General features: G+C 39.5%; 1 protein-coding gene across 1 annotated transcript in view; it reads right to left on the minus strand.

Annotated features, from left to right (window-relative positions):
- LOC132398577 (potassium voltage-gated channel subfamily KQT member 1-like) overlaps positions 1 to 12,157 on the minus strand; it is a 526,812-nt gene that overhangs the window by 470,892 nt on the left and 43,763 nt on the right. The window lies entirely within an intron of this gene.

The raw sequence follows: 12,157 nt of genomic DNA on the forward strand, positions 1-12,157 counted from the left end.
ACAATAGGCAGCTAATTTTCTACTTCTGTGCTTTGGGAAGATTATTTGCCCAAAATACAAAGAAAATCACGTGTGATTAAATCATGCGCATTTTTCTTAAAATTAACATTTCTTTGCAACCAAAGACACAGAGAACAGGATCACAAAGTTATTATTCTAAACCTAACTTCAACTGAAAAAAATAATATTTTTCAGTCTGAGGTAACTTCAGTTTATCTTATTTGAACAAGAAGTCATGGTTGGAGATTGGGCCAATGTCTTGCAATCAGCTCTCATAGAATGTCTGCAATTGGACTTTTGCAGCTGCATGATTCACAATGTGCTGCTGCTATTGTTGCTGCCACCATCCCATGAAGCAAAATGGTTCACAGCAGCAATAATGCAGCTTACAGTGGAAATTTAGACTCCACCCACATGCTGACCTAATGGCATAAAGCCTTTTCCACTATTTCTATGTGCCTTTGATGATAAAGTCAAATAACTTTTTAATAATAAGTAATAATATATTTAATGAAAACCACATTGTGTTCAAGTTAATTAAAAGCTATGATATTAATTAAAATATGATAAAACAAACTATTTTTCTTCAATTTCCTGTTCAACAAATGTTACTGGCTCCAACCAATTGAACAGTACCTTGGTAGATGTTTCAGTTGTAATAATTGTGTTCAACTCTTCAGCTTATATATGGAGCCCACTATTGGATTCCAAAATATGCTCCCATGATATAGTGCATATTCTGCCTTTCTCCAGTTGCTATACAGAAGATGGTGAGATGCCATCTTGAACCATGGTCGCTCACATAGTTAAGGTGCTCCAATAATGTGAAGAGGTGACAATATTTTGACCCAACATTGTTGCAATAATAAGAAAAGCTAACAAGTGAGATTACTGACCAACTTCAAGGTAATGGCATTCCTATTATTCTTACATCTCCCAGAAGTTATTTCCTACAATTTAGTAGTATGTTCATATATATAGTTCTATATTCAAAAGAATTAGGTTCTTGAATATACTAGATATATTTGAGTAAATACATTGCTTTATTTTGTAATTTTGTACATATTTCTACCGGCTGGTGGCGTAGTGGCATCAGCGCTGGACTTTGTGACGAGAGATCCTGAGTTCGAATCCAGCCAGCTCCCTTGCACACTCTCCATCCGTGTCTAAGTTGAGTGTTGAGCTAGCAACTCAACCTCAAAAAAAACCTGGAGAGGAATAGGCTCCGCCGGGTTTCAGATGCCCAAGACACGCCGTATGATGAGCAATCACCAAAAAGGTCGGTGCAAAAATCTTATTATGATGGCACCCCAACAACTCTACTGGGAGTTCAGGGCGCCTATATATACACACATACAATTTCTATGTACCTTACAATCTCTACATATTTAGAATAATATTTTGATGAACTGATTGATCCTATCAGACTGCCTTATTAGAAATTATTTTAAAATGGCAATTCCAAACCATGATGCTTTAATGTAAATTTAAAAACAAAGTTTTCCTGCTTTATTTTCATATATTATAATATGTTCAGAATGCAAAGTAACACAGCAAATACATATCCAAATGAAGATATATTACAAGACTACACACCATATCAGCCCAGAGCAACTGATTGCTTGTCCAATGGAGTATGACAAGTTAAGTCTTTAGCAAACTGTGTCACTTTTTGATCTTAGCCATGTGGTGGAGATCCTGTCACGGTGGAATTCATGTACGTTCATGTATATGTATATATTTATGTGTATTTCATATATAGTATATATCCTGCCCTCTATGCACCTTATCAATCAAAGACCTCTGGATTTAGCAACCAGCCCTTTTCTCTTTGTGGGAATCTCTTTCATAAATGCCTTCAGTTGTTCCAAGACTGCACTCCTGTACACTTATCAGACTGGTCCAGTCAATAACAATATTGACATCTATCTGACTGCTGAAAAACCAGGCACCAAAGAACTGGGCAAATATAATCTGGTTAATTATCACATAGCCGTCTCTCTATCACCAAAGTGATGAAAGCTGTTGTTAATAGTGTCTCCATGTGGCTTATTCAAATTTAACTGTATCCTAGTAAGAGTTTTATCAAAATTGTTCATCTGCAGATCCTATCACTACTTTGGTCCAAACATAGACAGCGAACTAAATAACAGAGGTAAGGGAAGACTGCAGCCCTTAATATCAAGGCAGAATCAGAATACCCTTGTAAAACACAAGTCAATTGGCATCAAATTGAAAACACCCCAATTTCACACCTTATACAAAGGAAGATGGTGGCTTATTCCAGCCCCAGGTCCTCACTATAAGAGTTCCTCATGCCTGTATTTATTCCAAGCCCAACCACCTTTAGATAGCTATTAGTCATAGATGCTTTGATCATAGATGCTGCTTCATAACTCCAATAACCCAATCCTGATCTCCATCTCCAATATGGGTTGGTAGATTAATTGACCTTTGTAAACTCCTTTAATGGTAGAATCTAGGGGGGAATTGATGAGAATGCAGAGGTAATAAAATTGAATTTGTGGTAACTTGGTGGGCCGAGGACCTGCTTCTGTACTGTATGACTGATACTGCATCTCTCCAGTATCAAAATTGGACATATTTGCTAATGACTGCATAGTATTCAAATCCATTCCCAACTCCTCCACAAATGAAGTAGTCACTGCCTTCATCCAGTAAAGACCTAGACCAGTATGGGTTGATAAGTGATAAGTACCACATGTGCCAGGAAAGATCTTACAATGCCCATTTTCAACTACTAAATACCTGACCAAGTAACAGCATTATTTTCCTCAACTCTCTCAACATCAATATCCTGGTGTCATCATTGCTCACAAAAATAACTAAACCAGCCACATAGATACAATGGATACCAAAGCCAGTCAGAGGCTGGTAACTCATTACTTGACACTCAAAGCTTTGCTAGCAAGGCACATGTCAGGACCATGATGTGTAGTGGCAACAATTCTGAAAACACTTAATATTATCCAGGGCAAAGCAGCTTGCTTGAATGGCAGCATACCAACCAACCTAAATACTCATTTCCTTCTCTGCAGACATATAGCGTGCAATACTCACAAATCACAAAACAACTCTTCACTCAGAGGGTGTTGCAAGTGTGGAATGAGCTGCCAGCTGAAGTGAAGGTTAATGGTGTAATAGTTCAATTATCATTTAAGAGAAATTCTGATAGGTACATTTATAGGAACAGTACAATGTTCCATGTGCAGGCTGATAAGACTACACAGAATAACAGTTTACTACGGACTTGATGGGCTGAAGGTCTGTTTCTATGCTGTAGTGCTCTGTAACTGTGCAAGATGATGCATTCAGGGAGGTGCAACAAGGTGAGAGAAAATACAATAAATCGGGAGACATTAAAGGTCATGTAGCAATGAAGGATCTATGTCTTAAAATCTCAAAAACTAGGATAGATCATTTAGATGAAAAAAGCGAAGTTCAAAAAGTTTAAAGAAGAAAATAAATGTATTATCAAAGTGCATATACGTCACCATTTGCAACCCTAAGATTCATTACCTTGCTGGCATACTTGACAAATCCATAATAGTCCATAATAGAGTAACAAACATAATAGAAGCAATGAAAAACCACACCAACTGGGGTGTTCAACCAGTGTGCAAAAGACAACTACTCAAATACAAAAAGAAAGAAATAATAATAAATAAATAAATAAGTTCCACCCCCCAAAAAATTGAGAACATGAGGTGAAGAGCCCTTGAAAATGAGTCCATAGGTTGTGAGAACAGTTCAGAGATGGAGCAAGTGATGTTGAGTGAAGTTATCCGTTTTGGTTCAAAAGCCTGATAGCTGAGGGGTACTAACAGTTCCTCAACATGGTGGTGTGAGTCCTAACGGTCCTGTACCTTTTTCCTGATGAAGGCTGAGAAAAGAGAGCATGTCCTGGATGGTGGAGGTCCCTGTTGATGGATGCTGCTTTCCTGTGACATTTTATGTAGATGTGCTCAGTGGAGGGGACAGCTTTACCCATGACGGACTGGGCTGCATCCATTACTTATTGTAGGATTTTCCATTCAAGGACATTAGTGGTTCCATACCAGGCTGTGATGCAACCAGTCAATATATTCTCCACTACACATCTATAGAAGTTTGTCAAAGTTTTAGATGTCATGTCAAATCTTCACAGACTCCTAAGGAAACAGAAGCAGTGGCATGCTTTCTTCAGAATTGCACTTACATGCTAGGCTCAGGACAGATCCTCCAAAATAAAAACACCGAGGAATTTAAAGTTGCAGACCCTCTCCACCTCTGATCCTCTAATGAGGACTGGCTCATAGACCTCTTGATTTGTTCTTGATTGTTATTTCATTCACTGATTCAATTCAAAATTGTACACCATTACTATTTGGCGAAGGAGAGATTGTCTAAAATATTGATAGCTAATATTTGATAACTATAAAAACATTGATAGTTGTTGTGATAGATGTAAAGCTGAGACAGCTACATTGACACATATGTTTTGGTCCTGTTCCATATTGGAACAGTTCTGGAATTCAGTTTTTTCCACAATTTCTACAATTTCTAAAGCACTAAAAATGAATTTACAACCTAATAAATTAAGCTGCAACTTCTAATACTCCACTTTGGAGCTGGAACTGGATGAACTCTGGCTCAGTCAGAGCACTACGTGGGTAATAGATAGGACATATAGACAGGCAGTTATATCCAAGATGTGAGACATAGGATGGTCAGGAAAGGGAAAGGGGTTAATACCCTGTGCCAATTATCCTGTGGCCATCCCCCTTACCAACAAGTATACCACTTTGGATACTGTTGGGAGGATGAGCTAGCAGAGGAAAGTCACAGTGATCAGGTCTTTGTCACTAAGTGACACTGACTCAGAAGGAAAGGGGGAGATGAGGCCAGCTGTGGTGATAGAGAATTCATTGGTTAGGGAACAGAAAGCAAGCTCTATGGACAAGAACAAAATCCCCAAATGGTATGTTGCCTCCCAGGTGCCAGAGTCCAGGGTATCTCATATCGAGACCTCAGCATTCTTAAGTGAGAAGGTGAACAGCAGAAGTCGTGGTCCATGTAGGACCAATGACATAGGTAGGAAGAGTGACAAGGTTCTCCAAAGTGAGTTCAGGGAATTGAATGCTAAATTAAAGGGCAGGACCTCCAGGATTGTGATCTGAGGATTGCTACCCATGGCACATACTAGCGAGGCCAGAAATAGGAAGATTATACAGATTACTACATTCCAGGTATTGGCAGGTAGGAGCAAATGAGGGCTTTATGAAGAATAAGGAATGCAAGGGAACACATAAGGAAGAAATCTGGATGACTAAAAGAAGCCTTGCGGGTGCCTTAAAAGGTGAAGGAGAATCCTAAGTGGTTTCTTCATGTGTTAACCATATAACAATTACAGCATGCAAATAGGCCATTTCGGCCCTTCTAGTCCGTGCTGAATGCTTACTCTCACCTGGTCCCACTGGCCCGCACTCAGCCCATAACCCTCCATTCCTTTCCTGTCCATATACCTATCCAATTTTGCTTTAAATGACAATACCGAACCTGCCTCTACCACGTCTATTGGAAACCCATTCCACACAGCTACCACTCTCTGAGTAAAGAAATTCCCCCTAATGTTACCCTTAAACTTTTGCCAACTAAGTCTTAACTCATGTCCTCTTGTTTGAATCTCCCCTTCTCTCAATGGAAAAAGCCTATCCACGTCAACTCTGTCTATCCCCTGCATAATTTTAAATACCTCTATCAAGTCCCTCCTCAACCTTCTACGCTCCAAAGAATAAAGACCTAACTTGTTCAATCTTTCCCTGTAACTTAGGTGCTGAAACCCAGGTAACATTCTAGTAAATCTTCTCTGTACTCTCTATTTTGTTGACATCTTTCCTATAATTCAGTGACCAGAACTGTACACAATACTCCAAATTTGGCCTTACCAATGCCTTGTACAATTTTAACATTACATTCCAACTCCTATACTCAATGCTCTGATTTATAAAGGCCAATATACCAAAAGCTTTCTTCACCACCCAATCCACATGAGATTCCACCTTCAGGGAATTATGCACCATTATTCCTAGATCACTCTGTTCTACTGCATCCCTCAATGCCCTACCATTTACCATATATGTCCTATCTGGATTATTCCCATCAAAATGTAGCACCTCACACTTATCAGTACTAAACTCCATCTGCCATCGCTCAGCCCACTCTTCTAACTGGCCTAAATCTCTCTGCAAACTTTGAAAATCTACTTCATTATCCACAACGCCACCTACCTTAGTATCATCTGCGTACTTACTAATCCAATTTACCACCCTATCATCCAGATCATTAATGTATATGACAAACAACATTAGACCCAGTACAGATCCCTGAGGCACACCACTAGTCACCGGCCTCCAACCTGACAAACAATTATCCACCACTACTCTCTGGCATCTCCCATCCAGCCACTGTTGAATCTATTTTACTACTTCAATATTAATACCGAACGATTGAACATTCCTAACTAACCTTCCGTGTGGAACCTTGTCAAAGGCCTTAATGAAGTTCATATAGGCAACATCCACTGCTTTACCCTTGTCAACTTTCCTAGTAACCTCTTCAAAAAATTCAATAAGATTTGTCAAACATGACCTTCCATGCACAAATCCATGTTGACTGTTCTTAATCAGACCTTGTCTATCCAGATAATTATATTTACCATCTCTAAGAATAATTTCCATTAATTTCCCCACCACTGATGTCAAACTGACAGGCCTATAATTGCTAGGTTTACTCTTAGAACCCTTTTTAAAAAATGGAACCACATGAGCAATACGTCAATCCTCTGGCACCATCCCCGTTTCTAATGACATTTGAAATATCTCTGTCAGAGTCCCTGCTATTTCTACACTAACCTCCCTCAAGGTCCTAGGGAATATCCTATCAGGATCTGGAGATTTATCCATTTTTATATTCCTTAAAAGCGTCAGTACTTCGTCCTCTTTAATCGTCATAGTTTCCATAACTTCCCTACTTGTTTCCCTTACCTTACACAATTCAATATCCTTCTCCTTAGTGAATACCGAAGAAAAGAAATTGTTCAAAATCTCCCCCATTTCATTCAACTCCACACATAGCTGTCCAGAGCAAATGGATTGCAAGGGACAAAATTGGTCCTCTGGAAGATCAGAATGGTAATCCATGCATGGAGCCAGAGGAGATGGAGGAGATCTTAAATGCATTTTTGCACATGTACTTACTCAGGAGACAGAGAGAAGGTCTGTAGGAGAAAAACAAAATTATATCAATTTCAGATTACAGTGGAGAGGGTGTACTCTGCCTTGAGACAAATTAGGGTGGATGAATCCCCAGGACCTGACAAGGTGTTCCCTTGGACCCTATGGGAGACAAGTGCAGAAATTGCTAGGGCCCTTGCAGAGATATTTAAATCATCCTTGGTGACAGGTTAGGTGTCAAAGTATTGGAAGATAGCCAATGTTGTTCCACTGTTTAAGAAAGGCTCTAAAAATGAGGAAATTATAGGCCAGTGAACCTGACATCAGTGGTGGGAAAGTTATTGGAAGGTATTCTAAGGGGTCAGATATGTGAGTACTTGGATAGACAGGAACTGAATAAGGATAGTCAGCATGGCTTTGTGTATCATAGGTCATGTCTAATCAATCTTATTGAGATTTTCTGAGAAGTTACCAGAAAAGTTGATGAAAACAAGGCAGTGGATGTTGTCTACATGGACTTTAGCAAAGCATTTGGCAAGGTCCTGCATGGGAGGATGGTCAAGTAGATTCAGTCGCTAGGCATTCAAGATGAGCTAATAAATTGAATTAGACATGGTCTTTGTGGGAGAACCCAGAAAGAGGTAGTAAATGGTTGCCTCTAACTGGAAGACTGTGACTACTAGAGTGCCGCAGGGATCAGTGCTGGGTCCATTGTTGTTAGTCATCTTTATCGACAATCTGGATGATAATGAGGTTAAATGGATCATTAAATTTGTGGATGACACCAAGACTTCAGGTGTAGTGGATAGCGAGGAAGACTATCAAGCCCTGCAGTGGGATCTGGACAAACTGGGAAAATGGGCTTAAAAAAAAGGCAGATAGAATTTAATGCAGACATGTGCAAGGTGTTGCACTTCAATAGGACCTACACAGTACCAAAGTAGGTCCTATGCAGTGGATGGTAGGGCCCTGAGGACTGCAGTAGAACAAAGGGATCTGGGAATACAGGTGTCCCCCACTTAACGAATGTTCGCTTTACGCCACTTCGCTTTTACAAAAGACCTACATTAGTAACCTGTTTTCACATTACAAAGAGGATTTTCGCTTTTACGAAAATGTTTCCCATATAAATTCATGGTTCTTCGCTTTACGCCATTTCGCTTAAAGGTTTCATAGGAACGCTCTACCTTTGTAAAGGGGAGGAAACCTGTACAGGTCTATAATTCATTGAAAGTGGCGTCACAGGTTGATAGGGTCATGAAGAAAGCTTTTGGCAAATTGGCCTTCATAAATAGAAGTATTTAGTACAGGAGTTGGAATGTTATGTTGAAGTTGTATAAAACATTGGTGAGCCCTATTTTGGAATATTGTGTGCAGTTATGATTATGTACCTATGAGAAAGATGTAAATAAGCTTGAAAAAGTACAAAGAAAATTTATAAAGATGTTGCCAAATCTGAAAGACCCGAGTCATATGGAAAGACTGAATAGGTTAGGTTATTTATTCCTAATAATGTAGAAGACTGAGAGGAGATCTGATAGAAGTATACAAAATTATGAGGGGCATAGATAGGGTAAATACAAGCTGTCTTTTTCTTCAGAGGTTGGGTAGGACTACAACTAGAGATCATGGGTTAAGATGAAGGTTTAAGGGTAACATGAGGAGAGATTTCTTCTCTCAGAGGGACTTGAGAGTGTGGAATGAGCTGCCAGTGCAAGTGGTAAATGAAAACTAGATTTCAACATTTCAGAGAAGCTTGGTTAGGTAGATGGATGGTAGTGATACAGAGGGCTATGGTCCCAGTGCAAGTCGATGACAGTAGGGAGTTAAATGGTTTGCATGGACCAGATGGGCTGAAGGGCCTGTTTCTGTACCATACTTCTTTTATGATAAGTTTTAGAAGTTTATAAAACTTTTACTAAGTACTTTTGATATATTTTTGAAAGAACCATTACCTGCAGGGCTTCAGATCTTTTGCAGCAAGATAGCTAAGCCTGGCGAATTATTGTTGGTTCAACATAGATACAATGGGCCAAATGGGTCTATGTCCTAAATATGATATGATTTCATGATTTACAGTGTAATGCAGTATATGCAGCAAATAGAATTTTACACAACTATATTCAAAATATAATGTTGAGAATCAAGTTTCAAGGTAAATACCACAAGGCAGATGATACAATGTACATAATTATATTGTGGTAAAATAGTATGAGAAAAATGCAAAGGATTAAGATACAACACAGAAACAGACATTTAGCCAGATTCAAAGTCTTGATAGTTAACAAATGAAAAAGTGAAGTTTAAGGAGAATAATAAGATTATCCTATTGAATTCAGCTATAATTCAGATAAATTGCCAATCAAAACAATGTGACTTTGCACACAGGTTCATCACATTTTAAAATCTTGGATGAGTGAGGGAAGCATGGTGTGAAATTTAATACATGTGTGAAAGAATGGGTTACAGGGCGATAGCGGGATAATGGAACTGATCGGACTGCTCTGAGAGCAAGCATAGATTCAATGGGTCAAATGGCCTCCTTGCATGTCATAAGTATGAAAGATGAAAGGACTCACTGTTTCTATGAGGTTCAGCAGGAAGTTAGGTGAATTTATTACAACTATTCTGAGAAACACTGGCAGTTTACGCTGAACTGTGGTGTTTCTTAGCACATTCTAGCAGAACAGTTACACAGCAGTACAGCACAGATTCAGGCCCCTCGGTCCCAAATAGCCCATGCCAACCAGAGTGTATAACAAGCTAGTCCCCATCTGGCCCATATTTCTCTAAATCCTGCCCCTCTAGTTATTTATCCAAATGCTTCTTAAATGATACTATTGTATCTGCCTCAACTACTCCCTCTGGTAACTCATTCTATATACTCACCATCCTCTGTGTGAAAATGCTGTCTCTCAAGTTGCTTTAAAATCTTTTCCCTCTCACTTTAAAAATCTATGCAACCCTAGCTTTGGACTCCCATACTTTGTGGAAAAGACTGTTTCCATCCACCTTTTCTATGCCTCTCATAATTTTAAATACTTCTACACGGTGATCCATCGCACTCCCACATCTCAAGAAATACAGACCTTGCCAACCTCTTCCTATAATTTAAGTGCTTTAGTGCTGGCAACATCATGGTAAAAACTGGCTGCACTCTTTCCAGTTTTACCACATTTTCCCACAACACTTTGAGAGATTGAGGTTTGCAAGCCTTCTCTGTACTCTGCCTGATGAGGGTCAGCAGGCTAAAAACCATTTTTACCACCACGTCTACCTGGGATGCCACATTCAGCAAACTATGCACTAGGTCCCTCTGCTCCATTATACTCCCTAGTGCCCTCCTATTCGCTGTATAAATCCTATGGTAGTCTGACTTTCCAAAATGCATCACCTCACACTCACCTGTATTGAAATCTATCTGCCACTCTTTGGCCCAACTCCCTATCTGATCAAGATTCCCTTGCAATGTATGATAATCTTCACTATCAATAACACCTCCTATTTCAGTGTCATCCACAAATTTAGTGATCACGTCATGTGAATTCACATCAAAATCAGATATATAAGGGTCCCAACACCAATTCCTGGAGCACACCACCAGTCACTGGCCTCCACCCTTTGCTGCCTACCTCCAAGCCAATTTTGGATCCACATAACTAGCTCTCTCTTTGGATTCCGTTGGACCCAATCTTCCAGATCAGCATACTAAGCAGGACTTTATCAAAGGCTTTGCTGAAGTCAAAACAGACAACATCCATTACCTTACCTGTTGTAAGTTAATAGTATTGTTCTTATGCAACTCAGTTATAATGTTGGCAATTTATTTTTTGCTTATGCAATGAGCATAAGTTACGTGCTATGCGCAAAGTGAACTGAATCACATGATTTCAGTAATTAATTTCAATGCAGACAAGTATATAGCTAGTCTTTCTGTTTTTCAAGAAGGGAAGATGTAATGGTAGTTAATAGATTATTCCTATGCCACTCAGTTATCCACTCCCACATGGGAGGAGTTCACATACTGTACAAGCAGCATTTTCAATAAAGTTCAGTTGATTATCCTGCATGCTGGTACCTTCATGTGCTCCGAACTATCCCTCAATATTGAACACAATACTAACCTCATCTAGCTTTTCAGTTAGCTCTTCAACAAACTATCAAAAGTTCATTAAGCTTGACTGTCCACACACAAAGCCATGCTGATGCTTCCTAATCAGACTCTGTCTATCCAAATACTGGTACCTTCTGTCTCTCAGAATTCACTCCAGTTACTTCTCAACTACTTACATTAGGCTTACATTAGTTCCCTGGCTTGATGAAGCAAGATTCTCCAGAAGGGCCTCGGCAGTTTCTTCTCTAACCTCCTAGAAAGTCTGAGGATACACTCGGTCAGGCCAGTGGATTTATCCACCTTAATGCATAGTCATATTTATTTCCTCCAAATCATCTCCACTTGTTTCTCTCATCTCTTGAGCAACCATGATGTTCTTCTCAGTAAACACAGTAGAGAAATATTAATTAAAAATCTCAATCTTCCCCGCCAAGGACATTGGTCCCTCTCTAGGTCAAGTGTAACCTGTACACCTGGTACAGGTCATCAGAAGAGATCCCAGTGATCCAAGAAGCTGAATCACTACCTCCGCACAAGTTCATCTGGCCTACTTCTGACCTCACCTGCACGTGGCAAGGTAGTAATCCAGAGATTACTACTGTCGAGGCCCTGCTTCCTAACTTGTTACATAATTCTCAAACTTATTCTATACCTCATTCCTTATTCTATCTATGTCATTAAGGTGCAAAAGTTTAGGGGTAACACGAGGGGGAACTTCTTTACTCAGAGAGTGGTAACTGTGTGGAACAAGCTTCCAGTAGAAGTGGTAGAGACAGGTTAGATTTTGTCATTTTTTTAAAAATTGGAT

The sequence above is a fragment of the Hypanus sabinus genome, chromosome 8 (genome assembly GCF_030144855.1).
Source record: "Hypanus sabinus isolate sHypSab1 chromosome 8, sHypSab1.hap1, whole genome shotgun sequence".
In the NCBI taxonomy this organism is placed as follows: domain Eukaryota; kingdom Metazoa; phylum Chordata; class Chondrichthyes; order Myliobatiformes; family Dasyatidae; genus Hypanus; species Hypanus sabinus.